This window comes from Phyllobates terribilis, unplaced genomic scaffold (assembly GCF_046119375.1).
Source record: "Phyllobates terribilis strain yellow unplaced genomic scaffold, ASM4611937v1 Scaffold_540__1_contigs__length_1147954, whole genome shotgun sequence".
Taxonomy (NCBI): Eukaryota; Metazoa; Chordata; class Amphibia; order Anura; family Dendrobatidae; genus Phyllobates; species Phyllobates terribilis.
Genome location: NW_027363300.1, coordinates 492,155 through 511,529, shown reverse-complemented (window position 1 = coordinate 511,529; position 19,375 = coordinate 492,155). Strand labels below are relative to the sequence as shown.

The 19,375-nt window shown below is 45.9% G+C and overlaps 13 non-coding genes and 2 pseudogenes across 13 annotated transcripts; all 15 read right to left on the bottom strand.

Annotated features, from left to right (window-relative positions):
* Window positions 1-1,572: 1,572 nt before the first annotated feature.
* Window positions 1,573-1,763, bottom strand: LOC141232746 (U2 spliceosomal RNA). Its single transcript, XR_012298928.1, has one exon. It is a non-coding gene; the product is annotated as a U2 spliceosomal RNA (small nuclear RNA).
* A 1,115-nt stretch (window positions 1,764-2,878) lies between these two features.
* On the bottom strand, window positions 2,879-3,069 carry LOC141232745 (U2 spliceosomal RNA). Its single transcript, XR_012298927.1, has one exon. It is a non-coding gene; the product is annotated as a U2 spliceosomal RNA (small nuclear RNA).
* A 1,115-nt stretch (window positions 3,070-4,184) lies between these two features.
* LOC141232744 (U2 spliceosomal RNA) lies at window positions 4,185-4,375 on the bottom strand. The gene has a single exon (XR_012298926.1). It is a non-coding gene; the product is annotated as a U2 spliceosomal RNA (small nuclear RNA).
* A 1,115-nt stretch (window positions 4,376-5,490) lies between these two features.
* LOC141232478 (U2 spliceosomal RNA) lies at window positions 5,491-5,683 on the bottom strand. The gene has a single exon (XR_012298728.1). It is a non-coding gene; the product is annotated as a U2 spliceosomal RNA (small nuclear RNA).
* A 470-nt stretch (window positions 5,684-6,153) lies between these two features.
* On the bottom strand, window positions 6,154-6,292 carry LOC141232583 (U2 spliceosomal RNA; annotated as a pseudogene).
* A 1,115-nt stretch (window positions 6,293-7,407) lies between these two features.
* On the bottom strand, window positions 7,408-7,598 carry LOC141232743 (U2 spliceosomal RNA). The gene has a single exon (XR_012298925.1). It is a non-coding gene; the product is annotated as a U2 spliceosomal RNA (small nuclear RNA).
* A 1,115-nt stretch (window positions 7,599-8,713) lies between these two features.
* LOC141232742 (U2 spliceosomal RNA) lies at window positions 8,714-8,904 on the bottom strand. The gene has a single exon (XR_012298924.1). It is a non-coding gene; the product is annotated as a U2 spliceosomal RNA (small nuclear RNA).
* Window positions 8,905-10,019: 1,115 nt separating this feature from the next.
* Window positions 10,020-10,210, bottom strand: LOC141232392 (U2 spliceosomal RNA). The gene has a single exon (XR_012298644.1). It is a non-coding gene; the product is annotated as a U2 spliceosomal RNA (small nuclear RNA).
* A 1,115-nt stretch (window positions 10,211-11,325) lies between these two features.
* On the bottom strand, window positions 11,326-11,516 carry LOC141232741 (U2 spliceosomal RNA). The gene has a single exon (XR_012298922.1). It is a non-coding gene; the product is annotated as a U2 spliceosomal RNA (small nuclear RNA).
* A 1,115-nt stretch (window positions 11,517-12,631) lies between these two features.
* On the bottom strand, window positions 12,632-12,822 carry LOC141232739 (U2 spliceosomal RNA). The gene has a single exon (XR_012298920.1). It is a non-coding gene; the product is annotated as a U2 spliceosomal RNA (small nuclear RNA).
* Window positions 12,823-13,937: 1,115 nt separating this feature from the next.
* LOC141232534 (U2 spliceosomal RNA) lies at window positions 13,938-14,120 on the bottom strand. The gene has a single exon (XR_012298771.1). It is a non-coding gene; the product is annotated as a U2 spliceosomal RNA (small nuclear RNA).
* A 795-nt stretch (window positions 14,121-14,915) lies between these two features.
* Window positions 14,916-15,007, bottom strand: LOC141232592 (U2 spliceosomal RNA; annotated as a pseudogene).
* A 1,115-nt stretch (window positions 15,008-16,122) lies between these two features.
* Window positions 16,123-16,313, bottom strand: LOC141233103 (U2 spliceosomal RNA). Its single transcript, XR_012299267.1, has one exon. It is a non-coding gene; the product is annotated as a U2 spliceosomal RNA (small nuclear RNA).
* Window positions 16,314-17,428: 1,115 nt separating this feature from the next.
* Window positions 17,429-17,619, bottom strand: LOC141232436 (U2 spliceosomal RNA). The gene has a single exon (XR_012298686.1). It is a non-coding gene; the product is annotated as a U2 spliceosomal RNA (small nuclear RNA).
* A 1,112-nt stretch (window positions 17,620-18,731) lies between these two features.
* LOC141232415 (U2 spliceosomal RNA) lies at window positions 18,732-18,922 on the bottom strand. The gene has a single exon (XR_012298666.1). It is a non-coding gene; the product is annotated as a U2 spliceosomal RNA (small nuclear RNA).
* Between the last annotated feature and the right edge of the window lie 453 nt (window positions 18,923-19,375).

The window sequence follows — 19,375 nt, the reverse complement described above, 5'->3', positions numbered from 1 at the left end:
CACAATTCAGCTTCCAGGAGCCGGGGCCGGACGGAAAAGCGTCGCCGAGGACACCTTGTAAGTGAATGGCTCTGTGGTCGGAGAAGAAGCAGGGGACCATCGAGTGCCTACTCTGCCTGACTGCCCGAGAGGTGAACACAAAGTCAATCCTGGAGCGGAGTGAGCCATCGGGTCGGCTCCACGAATAGTTTATGGAGCCTCTCCCCATGGAGTCCACCACGTCCTGAAGAGAGGCCTCGGTTACCATCTCGATGAGCAGCTTGGACGTGATGTCCAACTTGGCAGATGTGCCAGAACTACGACCATCCTCCTCGATGGGGCAGTTGAAATCCCCGGCCATCACTAAGGTCCTGGTGGTGGCAAGCTGAAGCCGCAGGGTCTGGAAAAGCTCCAAACGCTCATTCTTCAGTGGGGACGCATACTACACTTGATCTTAGCCAACAGGCCGAGAAGCGATAACCAGAATTGGTTTCAAACTACGGAGCCACCCAAGGATCCTGAAAAGTCCATTTGTGGAGATGAGCTCCTGGACTCCCGTTAAGAAGACATGTTGTCAACCTCTAGATCCCTTACATGCCTGCACTTTTCGGCTTGCTGCTGCTGCAATCCACGCGTTTTAGATCTGCATAACTCCACCTCTTTAAACACAGCACCTTCACCCCCTGCTGTTCCCACCCGCCTCAACACCGTTGGAAGGGAGGAGAACCAATTAAGGCGGGGGGTGGGGTGGAACGAGCAGCTGTCTACCCTTAGCAGGAGGGCTCCTGATTACATACCTCTCCTGCTGCTGCTGCTGCTGGCTGTCCAGCAGCAGACTGAAGGTGGCTGCTGCTGTGCACAGGTATATAAAGGCTCAGAGCCTATTATGACACGCGCAGCCAGCGTTCCATTGCCACATTCCATCTACTGCCGGCAGGATACCTGGCTGGCTGAATGTCGCTGAGAAGCTCACAGAGACCGCCATAAGCAACAGTTTAACAGAATGCCACAGACTAATCAACCAAACTTTTTGGGTTGGGTTCTCTTTTATAGTCTGCAGGCATTAAATGAAAGAAGTCAGTGTTCCAGCAGAAGGAGACAACGTTTCAGAAAAGGCATTGTAGCAAACCAAAAAAGAAATTTTAAGCGCAGCAGAGTAACCAGCGCACATACCTGTTAGCTCAGGTGAGTTTAAAAGGCTGCTGTTGATAACAAGGGCATTTGCTAAATAGATGGTGTGTGTGCAACAATATACTGAAAGGTCAATTATATTGTGCAGCTTATCTCACCACCTGTAGTTATTTAGGTGAAAGCTCCAAAATGCTTGCCTAATATGTCTGTTTATCCAAAAGGAAGTAAAAAGGGAGAGCTAGAAAGATAGCATTGCATCACATTACATGGCAATGCAATGCACAGTTGCTGAAGTTGAACCAAAATGAGCTTGTAATCTGGCTTCTGCAACTTTGAACATGAAAAATCCAATGAGGAGAAGAAAAGCAAAGCCAAAGAGTCCATCCCAAAATCCGACAAACAAGCAAAATGAACAAAAAACATTGAATTCAATTCTTTCTGATTTTAGAAACTGCATTAAAGAAGGGGTGCACCGGTCCTGGAGATACTGCAATACCAGGTCAATGCGTGGAGTGGACAGAGCAAGCTCTTTTTCCATCTCCCTGTTCTAAAAATCCATTTAATATATGGTCCCCAGATAGGGGACGTATCAGATATTAAACTGATAAGAACAGATACTACACTTGATCTTAGCCAAAAGGCCGAGAAGCGATAACCAGAATTGGTTTCAAACTACGGAGCCACCCAAGGATCCTGAAAAGTCCATTTGTGGAGATGAGCTCCTGGACTCCCGTTAAGAAGACATGTTGTCAACCTCTAGATCCCTTACATGCCTGCACTTTTCGGCTTGCTGCTGCTGCAATCCACGCGTTTTAGATCTGCATAACTCCACCTCTTTAAACACAGCACCTTCACCCCCTGCTGTTCCCACCCGCCTCAACACCGTTGGAAGGGAGGAGAACCAATTAAGGCGGGGGGTGGGGTGGAACGAGCAGCTGTCTACCCTTAGCAGGAGGGCTCCTGATTACATACCTCTCCTGCTGCTGCTGCTGCTGGCTGTCCAGCAGCAGACTGAAGGTGGCTGCTGCTGTGCACAGGTATATAAAGGCTCAGAGCCTATTATGACACGCGCAGCCAGCGTTCCATTGCCACATTCCATCTACTGCAGGCAGGATACCTGGCTGGCTGAATGTCGCTGAGAAGCTCACAGAGACCGCCATAAACAACAGTTTAACAGAATGCCACAGACTAATCAACCAAACTTTTTGGGTTGGGTTCTCTTTTATAGTCTGCAGGCATTAAATGAAAGAAGTCAGTGTTCCAGCAGAAGGAGACAACGTTTCAGAAAAGGCATTGTAGCAAACCAAAAAAGAAATTTTAAGCGCAGCAGAGTAACCAGCGCACATACCTGTTAGCTCAGGTGAGTTTAAAAGGCTGCTGTTGATAACAAGGGCATTTGCTAAATAGATGGTGTGTGTGCAACAATATACTGAAAGGTCAATTATATTGTGCAGCTTATCTCACCACCTGTAGTTATTTAGGTGAAAGCTCCAAAATGCTTGCCTAATATGTCTGTTTATCCAAAAGGAAGTAAAAAGGGAGAGCTAGAAAGATAGCATTGCATCACATTACATGGCAATGCAATGCACAGTTGCTGAAGTTGAACCAAAATGAGCTTGTAATCTGGCTTCTGCAACTTTGAACATGAAAAATCCAATGAGGAGAAGAAAAGCAAAGCCAAAGAGTCCATCCCAAAATCCGACAAACAAGCAAAATGAACAAAAAACATTGAATTCAATTCTTTCTGATTTTAGAAACTGCATTAAAGAAGGGGTGCACCGGTCCTGGAGATACTGCAATACCAGGTCAATGCGTGGAGTGGACAGAGCAAGCTCTTTTTCCATCTCCCTGTTCTAAAAATCCATTTAATATATGGTCCCCAGATAGGGGACGTATCAGATATTAAACTGATAAGAACAGATACTACACTTGATCTTAGCCAAAAGGCCGAGAAGCGATAACCAGAATTGGTTTCAAACTACGGAGCCACCCAAGGATCCTGAAAAGTCCATTTGTGGAGATGAGCTCCTGGACTCCCATTAAGAAGACATGTTGTCAACCTCTAGATCCCTTACATGCCTGCACTTTTCGGCTTGCTGCTGCTGCAATCCACGCGTTTTAGATCTGCATAACTCCACCTCTTTAAACACAGCACCTTCACCCCCTGCTGTTCCCACCCGCCTCAACACCGTTGGAAGGGAGGAGAACCAATTAAGGCGGGGGGTGGGGTGGAACAAGCAGCTGTCTACCCTTAGCAGGAGGGCTCCTGATTACATACCTCTCCTGCTGCTGCTGCTGCTGGCTGTCCAGCAGCAGACTGAAGGTGGCTGCTGCTGTGCACAGGTATATAAAGGCTCAGAGCCTATTATGACACGCGCAGCCAGCGTTCCATTGCCACATTCCATCTACTGCAGGCAGGATACCTGGCTGGCTGAATGTCGCTGAGAAGCTCACAGAGACCGCCATAAGCAACAGTTTAACAGAATGCCACAGACTAATCAACCAAACTTTTTGGGTTGGGTTCTCTTTTATAGTCTGCAGGCATTAAATGAAAGAAGTCAGTGTTCCAGCAGAAGGAGACAACGTTTCAGAAAAGGCATTGTAGCAAACCAAAAAAGAAATTTTAAGCGCAGCAGAGTAACCAGCGCACATACCTGTTAGCTCAGGTGAGTTTAAAAGGCTGCTGTTGATAACAAGGGCATTTGCTAAATAGATGGTGTGTGTGCAACAATATACTGAAAGGTCAATTATATTGTGCAGCTTATCTCACCACCTGTAGTTATTTAGGTGAAAGCTCCAAAATGCTTGCCTAATATGTCTGTTTATCCAAAAGGAAGTAAAAAGGGAGAGCTAGAAAGATAGCATTGCATCACATTACATGGCAATGCAATGCACAGTTGCTGAAGTTGAACCAAAATGAGCTTGTAATCTGGCTTCTGCAACTTTGAACATGAAAAATCCAATGAGGAGAAGAAAAGCAAAGCCAAAGAGTCCATCCCAAAATCCGACAAACAAGCAAAATGAACAAAAAACATTGAATTCAATTCTTTCTGATTTTAGAAACTGCATTAAAGAAGGGGTGCACCGGTCCTGGAGATACTGCAATACCAGGTCAATGCGTGGAGTGGACAGAGCAAGCTCTTTTTCCATCTCCCTGTTCTAAAAATCCATTTAATATATGGTCCCCAGATAGGGGACGTATCAGATATTAAACTGATAAGAACAGATACTACACTTGATCTTAGCCAAAAGGCCGAGAAGCGATAACCAGAATTGGTCTCAAACTACGGAGCCACCCAAGGATCCTGAAAAGTCCATTTGTGGAGATGAGCTCCTGGACTCCCATTAAGAAGACATGTTGTCAACCTCTAGATCCCTTACATGCCTGCACTTTTCGGCTTGCTGCTGCTGCAATCCACGCGTTTTAGATCTGCATAACTCCACCTCTTTAAACACAGCACCTTCACCCCCTGCTGTTCCCACCCGCCTCAACACCGTTGGAAGGGAGGAGAACCAATTAAGGCGGGGGGTGGGGTGGAACGAGCAGCTGTCTACCCTTAGCAGGAGGGCTCCTGATTACATACCTCTCCTGCTGCTGCTGCTGCTGGCTGTCCAGCAGCAGACTGAACTTGGCTGCTGCTGTGCACAGGTATATAAAGGCTCAGAGCCTATTATGACACGCGCAGCCAGCGTTCCATTGCCACATTCCATCTACTGCAGGCAGGATACCTGGCTGGCTGAATGTCGCTGAGAAGCTCACAGAGACCGCCATAAGCAACAGTTTAACAGAATGCCACAGACTAATCAACCAAACTTTTTGGGTTGGGTTCTCTTTTATAGTCTGCAGGCATTAAATGAAAGAAGTCAGTGTTCCAGCAGAAGGAGACAACGTTTCAGAAAAGGCATTGTAGCAAACCAAAAAAGAAATTTTAAGCGCAGCAGAGTAACCAGCGCACATACCTGTTAGCTCAGGTGAGTTTAAAAGGCTGCTGTTGATAACAAGGGCATTTGCTAAATAGATGGTGTGTGTGCAACAATATACTGAAAGGTCAATTATATTGTGCAGCTTATCTCACCACCTGTAGTTATTTAGGTGAAAGCTCCAAAATGCTTGCCTAATATGTCTGTTTATCCAAAAGGAAGTAAAAAGGGAGAGCTAGAAAGATAGCATTGCATCACATTACATGGCAATGCAATGCACAGTTGCTGAAGTTGAACCAAAATGAGCTTGTAATCTGGCTTCTGCAACTTTGAACATGAAAAATCCAATGAGGAGAAGAAAAGCAAAGCCAAAGAGTCCATCCCAAAATCCGACAAACAAGCAAAATGAACAAAAAACATTGAATTCAATTCTTTCTGATTTTAGAAACTGCATTAAAGAAGGGGTGCACCGGTCCTGGAGATACTGCAATACCAGGTCAATGCGTGGAGTGGACAGAGCAAGCTCTTTTTCCATCTCCCTGTTCTAAAAATCCATTTAATATATGGTCCCCAGATAGGGGACGTATCAGATATTAAACTGATAAGAACAGATTTTTTGATTGAATATATCTTTTATTAGCACAAAAAATAAGTTAACAGACAGTGTACAGTGCCGCAGCCCAGTACACCCAGAATTCTACATCATATTTACATAGCATGAGGATACGACGCACTAACTAGACACATCACACCCCTATGCTACACAAAACACTCAATCTGAAAGAAAAAGCATGTCAATCAATACAGTACGACGAACCGTGATAAGGGATGGGGATTGGGAAAAAGGGGATGGGGAGGGGAAAATCACAGGCCCGAAGCTTTATTGAAAGACAAGACACATAAGGGGAGAGGGGGAGGAGGGGTTTAGTCCTCATCCTCGTCCTCCGGACCGTCCTCGATGGAATAGTCTCTGAGCAGGCTGTGGATCAGCCTGCGGCAGTCCTGGATGGACATCCTCTCCCTCCTCAAGATGAGCCGGTTCCTGGCGACCCAAACGGCATCCTTGAAGCAGTTCATAAGGCGCCAAGCCTCCTGGATGGCTCCGACGGTATGAACCCCAGGGAAGAGTCCATAAAGCACAGAATGGTGCGATAGGCTCGCCCTGGGGACAGAGTTCCTCAGGTCGTCCTCAAGGGCAGTCAACAGGCGCTGTGCAAATCAGATACTACACTTGATCTTAGCCAAAAGGCCGAGAAGCGATAACCAGAATTGGTTTCAAACTACGGAGCCACCCAAGGATCCTGAAAAGTCCATTTGTGGAGATGAGCTCCTGGACTCCCGTTAAGAAGACATGTTGTCAACCTCTAGATCCCTTACATGCCTGCACTTTTCGGCTTGCTGCTGCTGCAATCCACGCGTTTTAGATCTGCATAACTCCACCTCTTTAAACACAGCACCTTCACCCCCTGCTGTTCCCACCCGCCTCAACACCGTTGGAAGGGAGGAGAACCAATTAAGGCGGGGGGTGGGGTGGAACGAGCAGCTGTCTACCCTTAGCAGGAGGGCTCCTGATTACATACCTCTCCTGCTGCTGCTGCTGCTGGCTGTCCAGCAGCAGACTGAAGGTGGCTGCTGCTGTGCACAGGTATATAAAGGCTCAGAGCCTATTATGACACGCGCAGCCAGCGTTCCATTGCCACATTCCATCTACTGCAGGCAGGATACCTGGCTGGCTGAATGTCGCTGAGAAGCTCACAGAGACCGCCATAAGCAACAGTTTAACAGAATGCCACAGACTAATCAACCAAACTTTTTGGGTTGGGTTCTCTTTTATAGTCTGCAGGCATTAAATGAAAGAAGTCAGTGTTCCAGCAGAAGGAGACAACGTTTCAGAAAAGGCATTGTAGCAAACCAAAAAAGAAATTTTAAGCGCAGCAGAGTAACCAGCGCACATACCTGTTAGCTCAGGTGAGTTTAAAAGGCTGCTGTTGATAACAAGGGCATTTGCTAAATAGATGGTGTGTGTGCAACAATATACTGAAAGGTCAATTATATTGTGCAGCTTATCTCACCACCTGTAGTTATTTAGGTGAAAGCTCCAAAATGCTTGCCTAATATGTCTGTTTATCCAAAAGGAAGTAAAAAGGGAGAGCTAGAAAGATAGCATTGCATCACATTACATGGCAATGCAATGCACAGTTGCTGAAGTTGAACCAAAATGAGCTTGTAATCTGGCTTCTGCAACTTTGAACATGAAAAATCCAATGAGGAGAAGAAAAGCAAAGCCAAAGAGTCCATCCCAAAATCCGACAAACAAGCAAAATGAACAAAAAACATTGAATTCAATTCTTTCTGATTTTAGAAACTGCATTAAAGAAGGGGTGCACCGGTCCTGGAGATACTGCAATACCAGGTCAATGCGTGGAGTGGACAGAGCAAGCTCTTTTTCCATCTCCCTGTTCTAAAAATCCATTTAATATATGGTCCCCAGATAGGGGACGTATCAGATATTAAACTGATAAGAACAGATACTACACTTGATCTTAGCCAAAAGGCCGAGAAGCGATAACCAGAATTGGTTTCAAACTACGGAGCCACCCAAGGATCCTGAAAAGTCCATTTGTGGAGATGAGCTCCTGGACTCCCGTTAAGAAGACATGTTGTCAACCTCTAGATCCCTTACATGCCTGCACTTTTCGGCTTGCTGCTGCTGCAATCCACGCGTTTTAGATCTGCATAACTCCACCTCTTTAAACACAGCACCTTCACCCCCTGCTGTTCCCACCCGCCTCAACACCGTTGGAAGGGAGGAGAACCAATTAAGGCGGGGGGTGGGGTGGAACGAGCAGCTGTCTACCCTTAGCAGGAGGGCTCCTGATTACATACCTCTCCTGCTGCTGCTCCTGCTGGCTGTCCAGCAGCAGACTGAAGGTGGCTGCTGCTGTGCACAGGTATATAAAGGCTCAGAGCCTATTATGACACGTGCAGCCAGCGTTCCATTGCCACATTCCATCTACTGCAGGCAGGATACCTGGCTGGCTGAATGTCGCTGAGAAGCTCACAGAGACCGCCATAAGCAACAGTTTAACAGAATGCCACAGACTAATCAACCAAACTTTTTGGGTTGGGTTCTCTTTTATAGTCTGCAGGCATTAAATGAAAGAAGTCAGTGTTCCAGCAGAAGGAGACAACGTTTCAGAAAAGGCATTGTAGCAAACCAAAAAAGAAATTTTAAGCGCAGCAGAGTAACCAGCGCACATACCTGTTAGCTCAGGTGAGTTTAAAAGGCTGCTGTTGATAACAAGGGCATTTGCTAAATAGATGGTGTGTGTGCAACAATATACTGAAAGGTCAATTATATTGTGCAGCTTATCTCACCACCTGTAGTTATTTAGGTGAAAGCTCCAAAATGCTTGCCTAATATGTCTGTTTATCCAAAAGGAAGTAAAAAGGGAGAGCTAGAAAGATAGCATTGCATCACATTACATGGCAATGCAATGCACAGTTGCTGAAGTTGAACCAAAATGAGCTTGTAATCTGGCTTCTGCAACTTTGAACATGAAAAATCCAATGAGGAGAAGAAAAGCAAAGCCAAAGAGTCCATCCCAAAATCCGACAAACAAGCAAAATGAACAAAAAACATTGAATTCAATTCTTTCTGATTTTAGAAACTGCATTAAAGAAGGGGTGCACCGGTCCTGGAGATACTGCAATACCAGGTCAATGCGTGGAGTGGACAGAGCAAGCTCTTTTTCCATCTCCCTGTTCTAAAAATCCATTTAATATATGGTCCCCAGATAGGGGACGTATCAGATATTAAACTGATAAGAACAGATACTACACTTGATCTTAGCCAAAAGGCCGAGAAGCGATAACCAGAATTGGTTTCAAACTACGGAGCCACCCAAGGATCCTGAAAAGTCCATTTGTGGAGATGAGCTCCTGGACTCCCATTAAGAAGACATGTTGTCAACCTCTAGATCCCTTACATGCCTGCACTTTTCGGCTTGCTGCTGCTGCAATCCACGCGTTTTAGATCTGCATAACTCCACCTCTTTAAACACAGCACCTTCACCCCCTGCTGTTCCCACCCGCCTCAACACCGTTGGAAGGGAGGAGAACCAATTAAGGCGGGGGGTGGGGTGGAACGAGCAGCTGTCTACCCTTAGCAGGAGGGCTCCTGATTACATACCTCTCCTGCTGCTGCTGCTGCTGGCTGTCCAGCAGCAGACTGAAGGTGGCTGCTGCTGTGCACAGGTATATAAAGGCTCAGAGCCTATTATGACACGCGCAGCCAGCGTTCCATTGCCACATTCCATCTACTGCAGGCAGGATACCTGGCTGGCTGAATGTCGCTGAGAAGCTCACAGAGACCGCCATAAGCAACAGTTTAACAGAATGCCACAGACTAATCAACCAAACTTTTTGGGTTGGGTTCTCTTTTATAGTCTGCAGGCATTAAATGAAAGAAGTCAGTGTTCCAGCAGAAGGAGACAACGTTTCAGAAAAGGCATTGTAGCAAACCAAAAAAGAAATTTTAAGCGCAGCAGAGTAACCAGCGCACATACCTGTTAGCTCAGGTGAGTTTAAAAGGCTGCTGTTGATAACAAGGGCATTTGCTAAATAGATGGTGTGTGTGCAACAATATACTGAAAGGTCAATTATATTGTGCAGCTTATCTCACCACCTGTAGTTATTTAGGTGAAAGCTCCAAAATGCTTGCCTAATATGTCTGTTTATCCAAAAGGAAGTAAAAAGGGAGAGCTAGAAAGATAGCATTGCATCACATTACATGGCAATGCAATGCACAGTTGCTGAAGTTGAACCAAAATGAGCTTGTAATCTGGCTTCTGCAACTTTGAACATGAAAAATCCAATGAGGAGAAGAAAAGCAAAGCCAAAGAGTCCATCCCAAAATCCGACAAACAAGCAAAATGAACAAAAAACATTGAATTCAATTCTTTCTGATTTTAGAAACTGCATTAAAGAAGGGGTGCACCGGTCCTGGAGATACTGCAATACCAGGTCAATGCGTGGAGTGGACAGAGCAAGCTCTTTTTCCATCTCCCTGTTCTAAAAATCCATTTAATATATGGTCCCCAGATAGGGGACGTATCAGATATTAAACTGATAAGAACAGATACTACACTTGATCTTAGCCAGAAGGCCGAGAAGCGATAACCAGAATTGGTTTCAAACTACGGAGCCACCCAAGGATCCTGAAAAGTCCATTTGTGGAGATGAGCTCCTGGACTCCCGTTAAGAAGACATGTTGTCAACCTCTAGATCCCTTACATGCCTGCACTTTTCGGCTTGCTGCTGCTGCAATCCACGCGTTTTAGATCTGCATAACTCCACCTCTTTAAACACAGCACCTTCACCCCCTGCTGTTCCCACCCGCCTCAACACCGTTGGAAGGGAGGAGAACCAATTAAGGCGGGGGGTGGGGTGGAACGAGCAGCTGTCTACCCTTAGCAGGAGGGCTCCTGATTACATACCTCTCCTGCTGCTGCTGCTGCTGGCTGTCCAGCAGCAGACTGAAGGTGGCTGCTGCTGTGCACAGGTATATAAAGGCTCAGAGCCTATTATGACACGCGCAGCCAGCGTTCCATTGCCACATTCCATCTACTGCAGGCAGGATTCCTGCCTGGCTGAATGTCGCTGAGAAGCTCACAGAGACCGCCATAAGCAACAGTTTAACAGAATGCCACAGACTAATCAACCAAACTTTTTGGGTTGGGTTCTCTTTTATAGTCTGCAGGCATTAAATGAAAGAAGTCAGTGTTCCAGCAGAAGGAGACAACGTTTCAGAAAAGGCATTGTAGCAAACCAAAAAAGAAATTTTAAGCGCAGCAGAGTAACCAGCGCACATACCTGTTAGCTCAGGTGAGTTTAAAAGGCTGCTGTTGATAACAAGGGCATTTGCTAAATAGATGGTGTGTGTGCAACAATATACTGAAAGGTCAATTATATTGTGCAGCTTATCTCACCACCTGTAGTTATTTAGGTGAAAGCTCCAAAATGCTTGCCTAATATGTCTGTTTATCCAAAAGGAAGTAAAAAGGGAGAGCTAGAAAGATAGCATTGCATCACATTACATGGCAATGCAATGCACAGTTGCTGAAGTTGAACCAAAATGAGCTTGTAATCTGGCTTCTGCAACTTTGAACATGAAAAATCCAATGAGGAGAAGAAAAGCAAAGCCAAAGAGTCCATCCCAAAATCCGACAAACAAGCAAAATGAACAAAAAACATTGAATTCAATTCTTTCTGATTTTAGAAACTGCATTAAAGAAGGGGTGCACCGGTCCTGGAGATACTGCAATACCAGGTCAATGCGTGGAGTGGACAGAGCAAGCTCTTTTTCCATCTCCCTGTTCTAAAAATCCATTTAATATATGGTCCCCAGATAGGGGACGTATCAGATATTAAACTGATAAGAACAGATACTACACTTGATCTTAGCCAAAAGGCCGAGAAGCGATAACCAGAATTGGTTTCAAACTACGGAGCCACCCAAGGATCCTGAAAAGTCCATTTGTGGAGATGAGCTCCTGGACTCCCGTTAAGAAGACATGTTGTCAACCTCTAGATCCCTTACATGCCTGCACTTTTCGGCTTGCTGCTGCTGCAATCCACGCGTTTTAGATCTGCATAACTCCACCTCTTTAAACACAGCACCTTCACCCCCTGCTGTTCCCACCCGCCTCAACACCGTTGGAAGGGAGGAGAACCAATTAAGGCGGGGGGTGGGGTGGAACGAGCAGCTGTCTACCCTTAGCAGGAGGGCTCCTGATTACATACCTCTCCTGCTGCTGCTGCTGCTGGCGGTCCAGCAGCAGACTGAAGGTGGCTGCTGCTGTGCACAGGTATATAAAGGCTCAGAGCCTATTATGACATGCGCAGCCAGCGTTCCATTGCCACATTCCATCTACTGCAGGCAGGATACCTGGCTGGCTGAATGTCGCTGAGAAGCTCACAGAGACCGCCATAAGCAACAGTTTAACAGAATGCCACAGACTAATCAACCAAACTTTTTGGGTTGGGTTCTCTTTTATAGTCTGCAGGCATTAAATGAAAGAAGTCAGTGTTCCAGCAGAAGGAGACAACGTTTCAGAAAAGGCATTGTAGCAAACCAAAAAAGAAATTTTAAGCGCAGCAGAGTAACCAGCGCACATACCTGTTAGCTCAGGTGAGTTTAAAAGGCTGCTGTTGATAACAAGGGCATTTGCTAAATAGATGGTGTGTGTGCAACAATATACTGAAAGGTCAATTATATTGTGCAGCTTATCTCACCACCTGTAGTTATTTAGGTGAAAGCTCCAAAATGCTTGCCTAATATGTCTGTTTATCCAAAAGGAAGTAAAAAGGGAGAGCTAGAAAGATAGCATTGCATCACATTACATGGCAATGCAATGCACAGTTGCTGAAGTTGAACCAAAATGAGCTTGTAATCTGGCTTCTGCAACTTTGAACATGAAAAATCCAATGAGGAGAAGAAAAGCAAAGCCAAAGAGTCCATCCCAAAATCCGACAAACAAGCAAAATGAACAAAAAACATTGAATTCAATTCTTTCTGATTTTAGAAACTGCATTAAAGAAGGGGTGCACCGGTCCTGGAGATACTGCAATACCAGGTCAATGCGTGGAGTGGACAGAGCAAGCTCTTTTTCCATCTCCCTGTTCTAAAAATCCATTTAATATATGGTCCCCAGATAGGGGACGTATCAGATATTAAACTGATAAGAACAGATACTACACTTGATCTTAGCCAAAAGGCCGAGAAGCGATAACCAGAATTGGTTTCAAACTACGGAGCCACCCAAGGATCCTGAAAAGTCCATTTGTGGAGATGAGCTCCTGGACTCCCGTTAAGAAGACATGTTGTCAACCTCTAGATCCCTTACATGCCTGCACTTTTCGGCTTGCTGCTGCTGCAATCCACGCGTTTTAGATCTGCATAACTCCACCTCTTTAAACACAGCACCTTCACCCCCTGCTGTTCCCACCCGCCTCAACACCGTTGGAAGGGAGGAGAACCAATTAAGGCGGGGGGTGGGGTGGAACGAGCAGCTGTCTACCCTTAGCAGGAGGGCTCCTGATTACATACCTCTCCTGCTGCTGCTGCTGCTGGCTGTCCAGCAGCAGACTGAAGGTGGCTGCTGCTGTGCACAGGTATATAAAGGCTCAGAGCCTATTATGACACGCGCAGCCAGCGTTCCATTGCCACATTCCATCTACTGCAGGCAGGATACCTGGCTGGCTGAATGTCGCTGAGAAGCTCACAGAGACCGCCATAAGCAACAGTTTAACAGAATGCCACAGACTAATCAACCAAACTTTTTGGGTTGGGTTCTCTTTTATAGTCTGCAGGCATTAAATGAAAGAAGTCAGTGTTCCAGCAGAAGGAGACAACGTTTCAGAAAAGGCATTGTAGCAAACCAAAAAAGAAATTTTAAGCGCAGCAGAGTAACCAGCGCACATACCTGTTAGCTCAGGTGAGTTTAAAAGGCTGCTGTTGATAACAAGGGCATTTGCTAAATAGATGGTGTGTGTGCAACAATATACTGAAAGGTCAATTATATTGTGCAGCTTATCTCACCACCTGTAGTTATTTAGGTGAAAGCTCCAAAATGCTTGCCTAATATGTCTGTTTATCCAAAAGGAAGTAAAAAGGGAGAGCTAGAAAGATAGCATTGCATCACATTACATGGCAATGCAATGCACAGTTGCTGAAGTTGAACCAAAATGAGCTTGTAATCTGGCTTCTGCAACTTTGAACATGAAAAATCCAATGAGGAGAAGAAAAGCAAAGCCAAAGAGTCCATCCCAAAATCCGACAAACAAGCAAAATGAACAAAAAACATTGAATTCAATTCTTTCTGATTTTAGAAACTGCATTAAAGAAGGGGTGCACCGGTCCTGGAGATACTGCAATACCAGGTCAATGCGTGGAGTGGACAGAGCAAGCTCTTTTTCCATCTCCCTGTTCTAAAAATCCATTTAATATATGGTCCCCAGATAGGGGACGTATCAGATATTAAACTGATAAGAACAGATTTTTTTTTTTTTTTTATCGAAAGCCCGAATTCGTGTACAAAACCCGAGTGCGCTTAAAAAAGTGACAAGTGCCACAAAAAAAGTGCACTAGGATGCTGGTCTTCTTGAAACCCTCTCCAAAAGGAGAAGGGTCCCCCAAACCATTCCCCGTCCCTCCGAGCCAGAAGGCCACAGCGAGGAACAGGGACAAATAGCCACCTCCAGCCGGAGCCAGAGGCGACCCAATCTTACCCCCAGCACCTGCCCGAGTTCTCACCCGAGCAAGGCACTGGGAGCCAAAGACTGTGCTCCCCTCCCGGAAGAGGGGAGCCAACAACGCTCTCCTCCCGAAAGAGGAGAGCCAAGGGGGTTCAGGGGGGAGCGGAACCTGATGGCCACACACTCCCCCCCTAGACCTGCCAAGAGAGGAACCCGTAAGGGAACCGCATCCCGACAAAATCCTAGTAGGACGTAACACACGTGAATAAGTGGACACACAGTGACAAAGAAATTTAAATAAATAGTGAAGGTTTCACAGTATAATACTGCCCGGACCTTCGACCGGGAATTGAAAAATTCCCCATCCTAAGGCCAGAAGGCCCGGAATAAGGGTGTGTGTGAAGAAAGAAATATTGAAGTGCTAGTGCAAATGTGCCATAAACTGAAGTGGGGTTCCCAATCCCAGTGAGTTAAGGCACCCCAGGATCACCACTCCTGGGGCACTTCACACTTCGGGCTTTCGATCTTCCCCGGCCCAATGGCGTCGATCCTGGGGGGCCATGCTTTCCACCAGATGACTATATTAGCCACCTGGCGTACTAACAAGCGCCTAAACCCCAGTGTGCATAATGTATCAATCTACTAGGGCGGCCAACATCCAAAACCGCCTTTTCGAAAGATACTACACTTGATCTTAGCCAAAAGGCCGAGAAGCGATAACCAGAATTGGTTTCAAACTACGGAGCCACCCAAGGATCCTGAAAAGTCCATTTGTGGAGATGAGCTCCTGGACTCCCGTTAAGAAGACATGTTGTCAACCTCTAGATCCCTTACATGCCTGCACTTTTCGGCTTGCTGCTGCTGCAATCCACGCGTTTTAGATCTGCATAACTCCACCTCTTTAAACACAGCACCTTCACCCCCTGCTGTTCCCACCCGCCTCAACACCGTTGGAAGGGAGGAGAACCAATTAAGGCGGGGGGTGGGGTGGAACGAGCAGCTGTCTACCCTTAGCAGGAGGGCTCCTGATTACATACCTCTCCTGCTGCTGCTGCTGCTGGCTGTCCAGCAGCAGACTGAAGGTGGCTGCTGCTGTGCACAGGTATATAAAGGCTCAGAGCCTATTATGACACGCGCAGCCAGCGTTCCATTGCCACATTCCATCTACTGCAGGCAGGATACCTGGCTGGCTGAATGTCGCTGAGAAGCTCACAGAGACCGCCATAAGCAACAGTTTAACAGAATGCCACAGACTAATCAACCAAACTTTTTGGGTTGGGTTCTCTTTTATAGTCTGCAGGCATTAAATGAAAGAAGTCAGTGTTCCAGCAGAAGGAGACAACCTTTCAGAAAAGGCATTGTAGCAAACCAAAAAAGAAATTTTAAGCACAGCAGAGTAACCAGCGCACATACCTGTTAGCTCAGGTGAGTTTAAAAGGCTGCTGTTGATAACAAGGGCATTTGCTAAATAGATGGTGTGTGTGCAACAATATACTGAAAGGTCAATTATATTGTGCAGCTTATCTCACCACCTGTAGTTATTTAGGTGAAAGCTCCAAAATGCTTGCCTAATATGTCTGTTTATCCAAAAGGAAGTAAAAAGGGAGAGCTAGAAAGATAGCATTGCATCACATTACATGGCAATGCAATGCACAGTTGCTGAAGTTGAACCAAAATGAGCTTGTAATCTGGCTTCTGCAACTTTGAACATGAAAAATCCAATGAGGAGAAGAAAAGCAAAGCCAAAGAGTCCATCCCAAAATCCGACAAACAAGCAAAATGAACAAAAAACATTGAATTCAATTCTTTCTGATTTTAGAAACTGCATTAAAGAAGGGGTGCACCGGTCCTGGAGATACTGCAATACCAGGTCAATGCGTGGAGTGGACAGAGCAAGCTCTTTTTCCATCTCCCTGTTCTAAAAATCCATTTAATATATGGTCCCCAGATAGAGGACGTATCAGATATTAAACTGATAAGAACAGATACTACACTTGATCTTAGCCAAAAGGCCGAGAAGCGATAACCAGAATTGGTTTCAAACTACGGAGCCACCCAAGGATCCTGAAAAGTCCATTTGTGGAGATGAGCTCCTGGACTCCCGTTAAGAAGACATGTTGTCAACCTCTAGATCCCTTACATGCCTGCACTTTTCGGCTTGCTGCTGCTGCAATCCACGCGTTTTAGATCTGCATAACTCCACCTCTTTAAACACAGCACCTTCACCCCCTGCTGTTCCCACCCACCTCAACACCGTTGGAAGGGAGGAGAACCAATTAAGGCGGGGGGTGGGGTGGAACGAGCAGCTGTCTACCCTTAGCAGGAGGGCTCCTGATTACATACCTCTCCTGCTGCTGCTGCTGCTGGCTGTCCAGCAGCAGACTGAAGGTGGCTGCTGCTGTGCACAGGTATATAAAGGCTCAGAGCCTATTATGACACGCGCAGCCAGCGTTCCATTGCCACATTCCATCTACTGCAGGCAGGATACCTGGCTGGCTGAATGTCGCTGAGAAGCTCACAGAGACCGCCATAAGCAACAGTTTAACAGAATGCCACAGACTAATCAACCAAACTTTTTGGGTTGGGTTCTCTTTTATAGTCTGCAGGCATTAAATGAAAGAAGTCAGTGTTCCAGCAGAAGGAGACAACGTTTCAGAAAAGGCATTGTAGCAAACCAAAAAAGAAATTTTAAGCGCAGCAGAGTAACCAGCGCACATACCTGTTAGCTCAGGTGAGTTTAAAAGGCTGCTGTTGATAACAAGGGCATTTGCTAAATAGATGGTGTGTGTGCAACAATATACTGAAAGGTCAATTATATTGTGCAGCTTATCTCACCACCTGTAGTTATTTAGGTGAAAGCTCCAAAATGCTTGCCTAATATGTCTGTTTATCCAAAAGGAAGTAAAAAGGGAGAGCTAGAAAGATAGCATTGCATCACATTACATGGCAATGCAATGCACAGTTGCTGAAGTTGAACCAAAATGAGCTTGTAATCTGGCTTCTGCAACTTTGAACATGAAAAATCCAATGAGGAGAAGAAAAGCAAAGCCAAAGAGTCCATCCCAAAATCCGACAAACAAGCAAAATGAACAAAAAACATTGAATTCAATTCTTTCTGATTTTAGAAACTGCATTAAAGAAGGGGTGCACCGGTCCTGGAGATACTGCAATACCAGGTCAATGCGTGGAGTGGACAGAGCAAGCTCTTTTTCCATCTGCCTGTTCTAAAAATCCATTTAATATATGGTCCCCAGATAGGGGACGTATCAGATATTAAACTGATAAGAACAGATACTACACTTGATCTTAGCCAAAAGGCCGAGAAGCGATAACCAGAATTGGTTTCAAACTACGGAGCCACCCAAGGATCCTGAAAAGTCCATTTGTGGAGATGAGCTCCTGGACTCCCGTTAAGAAGACATGTTGTCAACCTCTAGATCCCTTACATGCCTGCACTTTTCGGCTTGCTGCTGCTGCAATCCACGCGTTTTAGATCTGCATAACTCCACCTCTTTAAACACTGCACCTTCACCCCCTGCTGTTCCCACCCGCCTCAACACCGTTGGAAGGGAGGAGAACCAATTAAGGCGGGGGGTGGGGTGGAACGAGCAGCTGTCTACCCTTACCAGGAGGGCTCCTGATTACATACCTCTCCTGCTGCTGCTGCTGGCTGTCCAGCAGCAGACTGAAGGTGGCTGCTGCTGTGCACAGGTATATAAAGGCTCAGAGCCTATTATGACACGCGCAGCCAGCGTTCCATTGCCACATTCCATCTACTGCAGGCAGGATACCTGGCTGGCTGAATGTCGCTGAGAAGCTCACAGAGACCGCCATAAGCAACAGTTTAACAGAATGCCACAGACTAATCAACCAAACTTTTTGGGTTGGGTTCTCTTTTATAGTCTGCAGGCATTAAATGAAAGAAGTCAGTGTTCCAGCAGAAGGAGACAACGTTTCAGAAAAGGCATTGTAGCAAACCAAAAAAGAAATTTTAAGCGCAGCAGAGTAACCAGCGCACATACCTGTTAGCTCAGGTGAGTTTAAAAGGCTGCTGTTGATAACAAGGGCATTTGCTAAATAGATGGTGTGTGTGCAACAATATACTGAAAGGTCAATTATATTGTGCAGCTTATCTCACCACCTGTAGTTATTTAGGTGAAAGCTCCAAAATGCTTGCCTAATATGTCTGTTTATCCAAAAGGAAGTAAAAAGGGAGAGCTAGAAAGATAGCATTGCATCACATTACATGGCAATGCAATGCACAGTTGCTGAAGTTGAACCAAAATGAGCATGTAATCTGGCTTCTGCAACTTTGAACATGAAAAATCCAATGAGGAGAAGAAAAGCAAAGCCAAAGAGTCCATCCCAAAATCCGACAAACAAGCAAAATGAACAAAAAACATTGAATTCAATTCTTTCTGATTTTAGAAACTGCATTAAAGAAGGGGTGCACCGGTCCTGGAGATACTGCAATACCAGGTCAATGCGTGGAGTGGACAGAGCAAGCTCTTTTTCCATCTCCCTGTTCTAAAAATCCATTTAATATATGGTCCCCAGATAGGGGACGTATCAGATATTAAACTGATAAGAACAGATACTGCACTTGATCTTAGCCAAAAGGCCGAGAAGCGATAACCAGAATTGGTTTCAAACTACGGAGCCACCCAAGGATCCTGAAAAGTCCATTTGTGGAGATGAGCTCCTGGACTCCCGTTAAGAAGACATGTTGTCAACCTCTAGATCCCTTACATGCCTGCACTTTTCGGCTTGCTGCTGCTGCAATCCACGCGTTTTAGATCTGCATAACTCCACCTCTTTAAACACAGCACCTTCACCCCCTGCTGTTCCCACCCGCCTCAACACCGTTGGAAGGGAGGAGAACCAATTAAGGCGGGGGGTGGGGTGGAACGAGCAGCTGTCTACCCTTAGCAGGAGGGCTCCTGATTACATACCTCTCCTGCTGCTGCTGCTGCTGGCTGTCCAGCAGCAGACTGAAGGTGGCTGCTGCTGTGCACAGGTATATAAAGGCTCAGAGCCTATTATGACACGCGCAGCCAGCGTTCCATTGCCACATTCCATCTACTGC